This window comes from Cupressus sempervirens, chromosome 3 (assembly GCF_028749045.1).
Source record: "Cupressus sempervirens isolate cs-2001-9-10 chromosome 3, ASM2874904v1, whole genome shotgun sequence".
NCBI lineage: Eukaryota > Viridiplantae > Streptophyta > Pinopsida > Cupressales > Cupressaceae > Cupressus > Cupressus sempervirens.
The window spans coordinates 869,875,087-869,888,859 of NC_143120.1; the positions used below are offsets into that span (position 1 = coordinate 869,875,087).

A 13,773-nucleotide genomic window follows, 5' to 3' on the forward strand; every position below is an offset into this window, starting at 1 on the left:
GTTCTGGATATGCTCATTTTTCTTGCTCATGGTCGTGTTTTTCTTATTTATTTCCATGTGATGCCTCTATAATTCTTCGAATTTGTCTGTTTGACAGCCCTACTCCGTTCATTTGATCGTTTTTGGGTCATTTTTTTGCAAGCTAACAACCATTTTTGTATTTTCTGAGAATTATGACCATTACTATGATCAATTGGGCCTAGGTTTTTTGTGGGCACGAGATTTCTCTACAAATGACGACGCAACTTGTGATTTCTTCTTTCCAACCCTACATTTTCTCTCTGCAAGTCATTTCTCCTTAGTTCAACGCCATCTCTTTGCAAGTCAACACCCTTTCTTTCTACTTGTGTGCCATCCTCCATTCACTGGGTTGCTTTTGACGACACATTTGTTGTTTGCAGACAAACCTCTAGGGTTTTCTACAAAATTTGGCCCTCTATGGTTGACAATTCCTTCTGGCCATTTTGTTTGCTCTCTATAGCAATCTACCATTTTTTCTTTCGAAATCTAAAGCTAACTAGGGTTTCTTCCAAACCCTTTAATTATTTTTTACTCAATTTCAAGTTTCAATTATAGAATCTTTGTGGGTTTTTTGAGAGCTTTTATGGGATCCTCTCAAAATTTTCTAGGTCTATCAAAAACTCACATTAGGATCCATGCCCAAAAATCAGTTATTCTACCTCAAAATCAGTTCCTTTTTCTAGCCCAGTCTTGTTCATAGCACAATTTTTCCATTTTTATCTTTTTATTATCTATGCCACCATTTGGTCAACCTGCTTTGACCGCACTATTCTACAATGGTATCTCTAACAATTGAGGGGAGTCAATACTTGGAAACAGCGTACGATGACGATCTTTGAATACAGGTCCTGACAAAATTGTTTTGGGCAAAACTACTCGTCATTAAGATTTAAGCGAGTACGACAAATTTGATGAGCCAAATTGGGAAGCTATTATGCTATTGGGAAGTTGTTATGCTCATCAAACTTTCAGTCACTAATGACTAGCTACCGCAAGTTCCTTCTGAAAAATCAATTGTTGAAATTTGGATGCATCTCAAAGGCTTGCATGAAACCTCTTATAGGAGTCTTGCATTTTTCTTCAGGAATATGCTCTTCACAATTAGGGTGGATGAACAGGTGTCCTTGCAGGATCATCTCAATAAAATCAAGGACATTCGAGATCAATTGGAAGCCAGTGGACACAAAATAGAAGAAGACATGGTGGTGATCACCTCAAAGTGTCTATTGTCTTCTAATGAGCATTTTGTTGAAACTCTCAACATTGCTTCCACTCATGTTGATATTGCATTTTCTAGTCTCTGCATAATGCTTTTATAGCAAGATCACTGGAAACAACAATTCAGTTGTGGTACTAGTTCATCTTTAAAGACACAAGCTCTATTTTTTCTCAATTTCTCAACGGAATCCCTCTAGTCTATTATTAGAAGGCTTGAAGAAGAAATATATTCAGTACAGCTATTGAATAAGTTTGGTCATAAGAAGTTGGAGTGGTGTAAATGCTTAGCTGCTCAAGCCAAGTAATCTAGTTCACAGCCTAAAACGCATGTAGTGGAGCACACTGAACAAAGTGAATCTGCCTTTTACACCTTCATGGCTAAAAGACATGTAGATCATGTCAAATTTGTTTCCTAGTATAGTGATTCAGGTGCCTCCCCCCACTTTATTCATCGCCAAGATTAGTTCATCAATTTGCAACCATTCTCAAATTAAATATTTTTGGAGGGAGGGAAGAGTGCACCGTTGTTGGAAAAAGCAATATACAAATCTAGTTTGGAGGGAGGAAACTAATTTTCCTCAATGTCTACTATGTTCCAGGAATGGAACTCAACCTTCTCTCAGTCAATTGAATTCTAAGACATTCTCCTTGGCTAGATGTGACCTTCAGTTCACATCAGTACAATTTAACCGATTAAGAGACTCAATCTACTCTTGTCGTGGGTCTTGAAAATTATGGTCGAAATCGACTTGTTGACTCTAGTGATTCTCAGGAGCTTGTTATGGCAACCCAACACTCCTTTGTTCATTCACTCTCGCATTAGCAATATAGGCGCTTAAATGTGCACTATCTTTCTCAACTTGTTTGAGAAGATCTTGTCATTGGACTGTCGAAGATTCAAACCCAAAATCCTATAGTTTGTAGAGCATTTCAAGTTGGGAAGCAACATCGCACTCCATTTTCAAATGGCAAACCTTGGAGAGCCTTTAAGGTATTACAATTGATCCATGCTAATATTTGTAATCCTATGGCTACTCCTTTTGTTACTAGGGCAAAGTATTTTTAACATTTTGTTGATAATTTCTGTCATAAAATGTGGGTGTATTTTCTTCATCAGAAATCAGACGTGTTTGCTTTGTTTCAAACGTTCAAAGCATTTGTAGATAAAGAATTTGGTCAACATGTTGTGACTCTTAGAACTGTCAAAGGGGGAGAATTTTGTTCATCTAGCTTCTCCCATTTTTGTGAATATGGCATAAAACACTAATTAACAAAACCTTACACCCCTTAGCAAGACAGCGCAATTGAGCGTAGAAATCACATAATCACCAAAATGGCCTAGTCTATGCTTTGACACAAGAGTGTTCCAAAGAAATTTTCGGTTCCAGCAATCCACACTACTCTTTAACTTCTCAACCGCTCTACAGATGTTGTCAAGAAATAAATTCCAAAAGAGGCTTGGTCAGATCATAAGCCTAGAATCAGTCATTTCAAAAAAATTGGCCCCATTGCTTTTGTTTGGATCCCTAATACTAATCGTACCAAGTTGGATGCAAAGAGGCATAAACTCATGCTAACTGGCTACAATGATAATCACAAAACCTACCAACTAGTTGACATCGATACTAATCATCTCAACCTAAGTCATGAAGAATTCTTTGACAAGGAATGAGGGCCATTTCAACTATCCTTCAATTATGGATTGAGAGGATTAGTCTCTTAAGGTTCAAGACTTGGGCATTCATCTTTAGGTCCACCTGATTTGAGGGCTCCAACTGCTCCTATTCTTGTATCTCCACCAATTCATTCTCTTATAGGATCACCCAAACATGAAGCTACACCACTTTATTTTCCTCAGGATTCATCCAATCTATTGTTTGATGTTCATGATCTTGTCGCACCTCCTGCTTCTGATGTTGACACTTCTCCTCTTTAGCCTAAATGATGGGCAAAGACGATTGGCAATCTCATGATGATGAGCTCATCAAGGGTAGAATTGCTTGTAAGAAGAGCAAACCTTCTAATTTTGTAAACTTTCCTCTCATGACCAACATTCACAGTGTGTAGGAGCCCAAAACATACACAAAGGGAACAGGGATACTTGAATGGGAATAAGCTAATGAAGATTGAACATCATAGTCTATTCAAATATAACACTTGGGTTCTATCAGATTTTTTCTCAAAAAAGAGACCCATTGAATGCAAGTGGGTCTACAAAGCCAAATACAAGGTTGATGGTACTTTAGATAAGTACTAGGCTCATCTCATTGCCAAAGACTTCTCTCAGTATGAAGGAATTGATTATGACAAGACCTTTGCTCCAATAGCAAAGTTGTGCACAATCAGATTAGGCCTAGCCATGGCAGCTCAGAGTGGCTAGAAGGTCCATCGAATGGGCGACAAGAGTGCCTTTCTGAATGGTGAATTACAAGAGGTGTGCACTACACAAACTCCTAGATTAAAGGTTGTCAATAAAGAACACTAGGTATTCGAATTGGAGAAAGCACTCTATGGCCTCAAACAAGCTCCTCAAGCATGGTACAGGAAAATTGATTAGTACCTCACAAATCAGGGTTCTCAGAGAAGTCCTTTAGACTCAAATCAATATGTCAAGGCTATTGGAGTGACATCATCCTTCTAGTTAGTTGTGTTGATGATCTAACAGATCACTGGTAGTTTGGCATCTTTGCTTCAAGAATTCAAAAGGAACTTATGTTAATCGTTTGACATAACTGGCCTTGGGCTTCCACACTACTACCTAGGTATTGAGGTTAGGCAACATTCACATGGCATTTTTGTCTCTCAATTTGAATCTCCATCTGTCAATCTAAGTATCCACACACTTTGCTAGATAAATTTAGAATGGAGGACTGCAAACCTGCATCTACACCTATGGAGTTTGGTCTGAATTTGTCAGCCAAATCTAGTTCTCGAGTTGAGAATGAAATCACATTTAAGCAAGTAGTGGGCACTTTAATCTATCTCACCGCCACTATACCTAATCTAAGCTTCTCAATAAGCTACATATCATGCTTCGTGACAGCTCCTACTTCAAAACAGTAGGCTGCAGCAAAGGGAATCATGCACTATGTCAAGGGCACTTCGGTCTTTGGTATCCTCTATGGGCAAACCAAAGATCCCAGTCTCATCGGGTACACAAATTTGAACTGGGAAGGCTTTGTTAATGACAAAAAATCAACTTTCGGGTACTTTTTCACTTCAGGCACAGGTGATATCACTTAGACCAGCAAATCGCAGCAAGTTGTATCTCCTTCCTTGACAAAAGTTGAATATTGAGGAATAGTCAAAGCAACTTGTGAGGCAATTTAGCTTTGAAGGATGCTTTTAGACATCGAAGAGCCTCCAGAACAAGGAGTGCTCAAAGTTGACATACATCAAGTCTTCCATGAGCGAACCAAGCATATTGACCTTCATTGTCACTTCATCTGTCAACTTCTTGAAGATGGATCCGTCAACTTGCAATATGTTCCTACAACGGACCAGACTAGAGATATTCTCACCAAGTCCCTCCGTAGTGTAGTTGATAGATTGACCATTAAGGGATAAGAATAATATCTCCGTAATATCTTGTTTATTACTATTTTAATGGTCAATAATGTAAATCTTGATATTAGAATGTTTCTAATATTGTTCTTATTCTTTCATTTTTAGAATGTTCCTAACAACACAATTGCTTCATAGCAGAAACATCATCTTTGTAAACTATAAATAAGTGTCTTGCTTATTCATTAATTTATTCAATATTTAGTATTTACCAATTACCTATGTGATACAAGTCTGCATGCTTTTCAATTTTTGAGGTCTCATGAAGTGATTTAGTCACTTTTTAAGAGCAGATTTGGAGGCTCCCTGCTTGATTTGGGCAGTGTTCAGAGACAAACAATAAATTAGTGTCAATGATCATCTGCTTCATCTCTTCCAATTTGAGATGCATGTTGAGGTGGTTTATAGTTAATTTATGGAGCCAATCGATTCAAATAAAAAAAATTAGTTGAGTCCACAAGTGACCTAACTTGCCTCATTAGGTTGCAGTTGCCTCAAATAGACATAAATATTTTATTATTTAAATCATTTTGATTTCAATTAATAATGTGCTCAGGGCATGCTAGCTTTAAGTGTGCTTTCTCACAATGGAGAGTGAATTATACCAAGCACATGGAAATTTATATTAAATGATTTTAAGGTATCATATGATGCAGGAGCATCTAGCATCAAAAATAAAAGGAGGCATGTTGAAAGCAAAATTTAAAATTTAAAAAAAAAAATCTGGAGGAGAGAGAAAGTGATGAAAATAGAAAGAAAAAAATAGAAAATAGAGAAAAGAGGAAAAGAAGAATTTCTATTTTCAAGGTGCATAGGTGGCGTAAATAGAAAAATAAGAAAAATAGTTGTCATTCTATTTATCGAAGTGTGTAGGTGGCATCTTAGAAGCTTGTGGAAAGTTCCTTAAATCATGCATTTAGTTGTGATCCATAAAGGAAATGTAATTTTCTAATTGGGCCACATAGTGATGCTTAGTTGTAGGTGGAATTCTAGAAAGTTGTGGATATTGTAGAAGGTTGTGGATATTGTGGAATTCTAGAAGGTTGTGGATAAGTCATGCATGGGGTGGTAAGTGCCTATTTAAGCAAGGCATATGAGCATTTCTAATCAAGCTTGGAAGGTGAAGCTTTGGAAGAAAAAGCTTCAAGGTGTGAAAGCTTTGGAAGGTCAAGCTTGAAGGTGTGAAGCTTGAAGGTGTGGTCTCTTATTAGTGGAAGCGTGGAGAAGGAGGAAGAAGAGGTGTGAGTTTTCCTAAGTCTGTGGACAAAGCACCAAATGTGAGGCAGTTATAGCAGGATTGTGATGGAGTTGCGAGTTTGTGAGAAGAGCTAGTGGCTGCAGTTTAGAAACAAGGAGGTTGCTTGGTGGCTTGCGAGCACAAGTTGAGCTCTTGGAGGTTTTTACCAGAGTGTGGATCTGGACTAGCTTAGGTTTGGATTGGATCTTGAGAGATCTTGAAAAAATGTTATTGTAATTGCTATTGTATTTGGCTGTAACGGGGAAGGCCTTACAACCCAACACATTGCATGTAACAGTTATTTTATGAATAAAGAGTTGTGATTTGATAGCAGATCTTGCATGTTTGGTTGTGAGTTGGTAGGTGGTGTGGCCCTTCATTAAGTGGTATCAGAGCGGGAGTTCTTGAGCGTGCAGACAGATCACCGAAGCTGAGGCAGTTTGCACCAGGACTTGGGTTGGAGAAGTAGATTTGAGTTGATCTTGATCTGGTGGTGGATTTTCTTTCTAGAGTCCTAGATCTCTTGGTTGCAAGGTGGCAAATCGTGGTTCTGACTTACAATTGCAAAGGGCTTGCAGATTGATTGATGGATGCAAAGATGGAAGATTGATCTTGTTGAAGCATGATTGTAGAGAGCTTGTGGATTACAGATCCGTGATCCTGGACTTGTGATGTGGTTCTTGATTGTTCATGCGAGGTGGCAGGTTGCGATCTGACTTGCAAACAATTCAAAGTTGTCACAAGGAGCGTAGGAAGGATTTGTTACAGAGGGTTTACGAAGATCTTGGAAGATGGCTCCAAGAGGATTGGACCCTGAGATGATTGCAAAACTCCATGATATAGTGGAGAGGAATTTTTCTAAGATGTCTACTTGGCTTGAAGCTAGCTTGGCTGATCAAGTTAAGGACGTTCGAGAGAGAAGATGGCATCGCAAAGTTGAGGTGGAAGAAGTTGGTTTTGTTGATCAGATTGTGGAGTTTGATACAGAACTTGTAGAGCAGCTGGAGGTTGTTGCTGAAGATATTCCTAACCTTGTTGATGTTGGGATGGAGATTTGTTTTCATGATCAGTTGGTTGAGTCTGACATGGAGATTACAGAGCACTCGGTCGTGGATGATCCAGTTGTTGTTGATGGTGGCTTGTATGTTACAGAGCATCTTGTTGTGAGCAATGAGACTGCTGGTGTTGTGAGTTTGGAATGTGTTGATGGAGATCTACATGTTGCTACTGATGCAGAGTTTGTTATTGTTGGTATGGATTCACTAGTTGCTGATGTTGATGAGGGTTTGTTGATGAAGTATTATGTTCAATTTGTTCCTGAGAGTGAGCATGCTGATTGGATGATTGAGATTCTAGTGTTTGACATATGGATGCAGATGTGGATGATGTGCAGATTGGTTTTCTTGTCCCTGTTGAGGTGGAAGCCTTTGGTGAAGATGAAGATGGTTGAAGATCTTTCTTTTTGGCGTCAAAGTGTGGGACACACTTTTCTATCTACCGGGGGAGTCTAATGCAGGAGCATCTAGCATCAAAAATAAAAGAGGACATGTTGAAAGCAAAATTTAAAATTTAAAAAAAAAAATCTGGAGAGAGAGTGATGAAAATAGAAAGAAAAAAATAGAAAATAGAGAAAAGAGGAAAAGAAGAATTTCTATTTTCAAGGTGCATAGGTGGCGTAAATAGAAAAATAAGAAAAATAGTTGTCATTCCATTTATCGAAGTGTGTAGGTGGCATCTTAGAAGCTTGTGGAAAGTTCCTTAAATCATGCATTTAATATTTGTTGTGATCCATAAAGGAAATGTAATTTTCTAATTGGGCCACATGATGGTGCTTAGTTGTAGGTGAAATTCTAGAAAGTTGTGGATATTGTAGAAGGTTGTGGATATTGTGGAATTCTAGAAGGTTGTGGATAAGTCATGCATGGGGTGGTAAGTGCCTATTTAAGCAAGGCATATGAGCATTTCTAATCAAGCTTGGAAGGTGAAGCTTTGGAAGGAAAAGCTTCAAGGTGTGAAAGCTTTGGAAGGTCAAGCTTCAAGGTGTGAAGCTTGAAGGTGTGGTCTCTTATTAGTAGAAGCTTGGAGAAGGAGGAAGAAGAGGAGCAAGTTTTCCTGAGTCTGTGGACAGAGCGCCAAATGTGAGGCAGTTTACAGTAGGATTGTGATGGAGTTGCGAGTTTGTAAGAAGCGCTAGTGGCTGCAGTTTAGAAACAAGGAGGTTGCTTGGTGGCTTGCGAGCACAAGTTGAGATCTTGGAGGTTTCTACCAGAGTGTGGATCTGAACTAGCTTGGGTTGGGATTGGATCTTGAGAGATCTTGAAAAAATGTTATTGAAATTGCTATTGTATTTGGCTGTAATGGGGAAGGCCTTACAACCCAACACATTGCATGTAACAGTTATTTTACGAATAAAGAGTTGTGATTTGATAGCAGATCTTGCATTTTTGGTTGTGAGTTGGTAGGGTGGTGTGGCCCTTCATCAAGTGGTATTAGAGCGGGAGTTCCTAAGCATGCAGACAGATCGCCGAAGTTGAGGCAGTTTGCGCCAGGACTTGGGTTGGAGAAGTAGATCTGAGTTGATTTTGATCTGGTGGTGGATTTTCTTTCTAGAATCCTAGATCTCTTGGTTGCGAGGTGGCAAATCGTGGTTCTGACTTACAATTGCAAAGGGCTTGCAGATTGATTGATGAATGCAAAGATGGAAGATTGATCTTGTTGAAGCATGATTGTAGAGAGCTTGTGGATTACAGATCCGTGGTCCTGGACTTGTGATGTGGTTCTTGATTGTTCATGCGAGGTGGCCGGTTGCGATCTGACTTGCAAACAATTCAAGGTTGTCACAAGGAGTGTAGGAAGGATTTGTTGCAGAGGGTTTACGAAGATCTTGGAAGATGGCTCCCAGAGGATTGGACCCTTAGATGATTGCAAAACTCCATGATATAGTGGAGAGGAATTTTTCTAAGATGTCTATTCGGCTTGAAGCTAGCTTGGCTGATCAAGTTAAGGACGTTCGAGAGAGAAGATGGCATCGCAAGGTTGCGGTGGAAGAAGTTGGTTTTGTTGATCAAATTGTGGAGTTTGATACAAAACTTGTAGAGCAGCTGGAGGTTGTTGCTGAAGATATTCCTAACCTTGTTGATGTTGGGATGGAGATTGGTTTTCATGATCAGTTGGTTGAGTCTGACATGGAGATTACAGAGCACTCAATCGTGGATGATCCAATTGTTGTTGATGGTGGCTTGTATGTTACAGAGCATCTTGTTGTGAGCAATGAGACTACTGGTGTTGTGAGTTTGGAATGTGTTGATAGAGATCTACATGTTGCTACTGATGCGGAGTTTGTTATTGCTGGTATGGATTCACTAGTTGCTGATGTGGAAGAGGGTTTGTTGATGAAGTATTATGTTCAATTTGTTCCTAAGAGTGAGCATGCTGATTGGATGATTGAGATTCTAGTGTTTGACATATGGATGCAAATGTGGATGATGTGCAGATTGGTTTTCTTGTCCCTATTGAGGTGGAAGCCTTTGGTGAAGATAAAGATGGTTGAAGATCTTTCTTTTTGGAGTCAAAGTGTGGTACACACTTTTCTATCTACCGGGGGAGTCTAATGCAGGAGCATCTAGCATCAAAAATAAAAGGGGACATGTTGAAAGCAAAATTTAAAATTTTAAAAAAAAATCTGGAGGAGAGAGAGTGATGAAAATAGAAAGAAAAAAATAGAAAATAGAGAAAAGAGGAAAAGAAGAATTTCTATTTTCAAGGTGCATAGGTGGCGTAAATAGAAAAATAAGAAAAATAGTTGTCATTCCATTTATCGAAGTGTGTAGGTGGCATCTTAGAAGCTTGTGGAAAGTTCCTTAAATCATGCATTTAATATTTGTTGTGATCCATAAAAGAAATGTAATTTTCTAATTGGGCCACATGGTGGTGCTTAGTTGTAGGTGGAATTCTAAAAAGTTGTGGATATTGTAGAAGGCTGTGGATATTGTGAAATTCTAGAAGGTTGTGGATAAGTCATGCATGGGGTGGTAAGTGCCTATTTAAGCAAGGCATATGAGCATTTTTAATCAAGCTTGGAAGGTGAAGCTTTGGAAGGAAAAGCTTCAAGGTGTGAAAGCTTTGGAAGGTCAAGCTTCAAGGTGTGAAGCTTCAAGGTGTGGTTTCTTATTAGTAGAAGCTTGGAGAAGGAGGAAGAAGAGGAGCGAGTTTTCTTGAATCTGTGGACAGAGCGCCAAATGTGAGGCAGTTTACAATAGGATTGTGATGGAGTTACAAGTTTGTGAGAAGCGCTAGTGGTTGCAGTTTAGAAACAAAGAGGTTGCTTGGTGGCTTGCGAGCACAAGTTGAGATCTTGGAGGTTTCTACCAGAGTGTGGATCTGGACTAGCTTGGGTTGGGATTGAATCTTGAGAGATCTTGCAAAAATGTTATTGAAATTGCTATTGTATTTGGCTGTAACAGGGAAGGCCTTACAACCCAACACATTGCATGTAACAATTATTTTATGAATAAAGAGTTGTGATTTGATAGCAGATCTTGCATTTTTGGTTGTGAGTTGGTAGGGTGGTGTGGCCCTTCATCAAGTGGTATCAGAGCGAGAGTTCCTGAGCGTGCAAACAGATTGCCGAAGCTAAGGCAGTTTGCACCAGGACTTGGGTTGGAGAAGTAGATCTGAGTTGATCTTGATCTGGTGGTGGATTTTCTTTCTAGAATCCTAGATCTCTTGGTTGCGAAGTGGGAAATTCTGGTTCTGACTTACAATTGCAAAGGGCTTGCAGATTGATTGATGGATGCAAAGATGGAAAATTGATCTTGTTGAAGCATGATTGTAGAGAGCTTGTGGATTACAGATCTGTGGTCCTAGATTTGTGATGTGGTTCCTAATTGTTCATGTGAGGTGGCAGGTTGCGATCTGACTTGCAAACAATTCAAGGTTGTCACAAGGAGCGTAGGAAGGATTTGTTGCAAAGGGTTTACGAAGATCTTGGAAGATGGCTCCGAGAGGATTGGACCCTGAGATGATTGCAAAACTCCATGATATAGTGGAGAGGAATTTTTCTAAGATGTCTACTCGGCTTGAAGCTAGCTTGGCTGATCAAGTTAAGGACGTTTGAGAGAGAAGATGGCATCGCAAGGTTGAAGTGGAAGAAGTTGGTTTTGTTGATCAGATTGTGGAGTTTGATACAGAACTTGCAGAGCAGTTGGAAGTTGTTGCTGAAGATATTCCTAACCTTGTTGATGTTGGGATGGAGATTGGTTTTCATGATCAGTTGGTTGAGTCTGACATGGAGATTACAGAGCACTCGGTCGTGGATGATCCAGTTGTTGTTGGTGGTGGCTTGTATGTTACAGAGCATCTTGTTGTGAGCAATGAGACTACTGGTGTTGTGAGTTTGGAATGTGTTGATGGAGATCTACATGTTGCTACTGATGCGGAGTTTGTTATTGCTGGTATGGATTCACTTTGTTGATGTGGATGAGGGTTTGTTGATGAAGTATTATGTTCAATTTGTTCCTAAGAGTGAGCATGATGATTGAATGATTGAGATTCTAGTGTTTGACATATGGATGCAGATGTGGATGATGTGCAAATTGGTTTTCTTGTCCCTGTTGAGGTGGAAGCCTTTGGTGAAGATAAAGATGGTTGAAGATCTTTTTTTTTGGCGTCAAAGTGTGGGACACACTTTTCTATCTACCGGGGGAGTCTGATGCAGGAGCATCTAGCATCAAAAATAAAAGGGGACATGTTGAAAGCAAAATTAAAAATTAAAAAAAAATCTGGAGAGAGTGATGAAAATAGAAAATAGAAAAAAGAGGAAAAGAAAAATTTCTATTTTCAAGGTGCATAGGTGGCGTAAATAGAAAAATAAAAAAAATAGTTGTCATTCCATTTATCGAAGTGTGTAGGTGGCATCTTAGAAGTTTGTGGAAAGTTCCTTAAATCATGCATTTAAAATTTGTTGTGATCCATAAAGGAAATGTAATTTTCTAATTGGGCCACATGGTGGTGCTTAGTTGTAGGTGGAATTCTAGAAAGTTGTGGATATTGTAGAAGGTTGTGGATATTGTGGAATTCTAGAAGGTTGTGGATAAGTCATGCATGGGGTGGTAAGTGCCTATTTAAGCAAGGCATATGAGCATTTCTAATCAAGCTTGGAAGGTGAAGCTTTGGAAGGAAAAGCTTCAAGATGTGAAAGCTTTGGAAGGTCAAGCTTCAAGGGGTGAAAGCTGGAAAGTGTGAAAGCTTGAAGGTGTGAAGCTGGAAGGTGTGGTCTCTTATTAGTAGAAGCTTGGAGAAGGAGGGAGAAGAGGAGCGAGTTTTCCTGAGTCTATGGCCAGAGCGCCGAATGTGAGGCAATTTACAGCAGGATTGTGATGGAGTTGCGAGTTTGTGAGAAGAGCTAGTGGCTGCAGTTTAGAAACAAGGAGGTTGCTTGGTGGCTTGCGAGCACAAGTTGAGCTCTTGGAGGTTTCTACCAGAGTGTGGATCTGGACTAGCTTGGGTTTGGATTGGATCTTGAGAGATCTTGCAAAAATGTTATTGTAATTGCTATTGTATTTGGCCGTAACGGGGAAGGCCTTACAACCCAGCACATTGCATGTAACAGTTATTTTATGAATAAAGAGTTGTGATTTGATAGTAGATTTTGCATTTTTGGTTGTGAGTTGGTAGGGTGGTGTGGTCCTTCATCATTATAAGAGCGATGATTTTTTTGGGGTAAATATATAGAAAGGGTAAAATTCCTTTAAATTATTTTAAAACAATCTAACATTTCCATTTGCAAATGTGGCTCCTTAAATTTTGTTTACACAATGCAAAAGAGTTTTTGTTGATAGAAGGCAGGTGAGGCCCATTATATGCTTTGTAGCTTTGAAAACCAAGACATTACTCATTGAATGATAGAAAAAAAAAGACTGGAAACAAAAGAAGCTCGCATACACACAAAAATAATTGTGCAGGAAGCTTGAAATGTGCAGGGTGGCAGGGTATCCCCCCACCCCTGCTCAAAAAAAGGAAAAGGGTGAAATCTCGTGCAGGCATGCGAGGATAGACCCTACAGCATCCGTTGTATTTTCATGTTACTATGCAGAGCTGTGGAATAAAGAAAAAGTAATAGGGTTTGTTACTTTTTGTCAAACCATTGCCTATCTCCTCACGCCCATGCCAGAACAGGTGCTATGGAACACGATATTTTGCACTCCTTGAGACCTGCACGAATGATGTTTTGGAGCAGCGTCTGGACATCATTCAAACCATTGAGCATAACAGAGCACAAATGCTGTTCTTCACAGAAACACACAAAGAAATGTGGTCTCATGGCCTGTGGCGATGCAGGATATGCAGTAAAATGGATTAATTGAAAACGCTTAGAAACCCAATGCATTTACAGCCAGTAGCAATCAAAGCATTGATCATGGGTTTGCTGTTGTGTCTGTGTATATTTCAATCACAGGCTAAATTTCTATGCTCATGCTGTCTATCTTGTAGATGCCCTAAATGCTGCTGCTAAGGCACCAGTTGGATCTGTGGTGGACATAAAGAGAGCCCTGTGAAAAGCCTATTTCTGATCTGTTCAATGAAAGGGAAAAATAGACATGCTATACGGGTCTGAACATGCATTGATTTGCTGAAGATGTTGAAATTGACAAAGAGTAGTGCTCATTAAAGATGTTGAGAAGATTATGAATAGCTGTCGGCCTCTCTGCCTCAAATGCAGCAATTAGAAACAG

At 39.4% G+C, this 13,773-nt stretch overlaps 1 protein-coding gene across 1 annotated transcript in view; it reads right to left on the bottom strand.

The window, feature by feature from the left end:
* LOC149569549 (cytochrome B5-like protein) overlaps positions 1 to 13,773 on the bottom strand; it is a 46,011-nt gene that overhangs the window by 14,100 nt on the left and 18,138 nt on the right. The window lies entirely within an intron of this gene.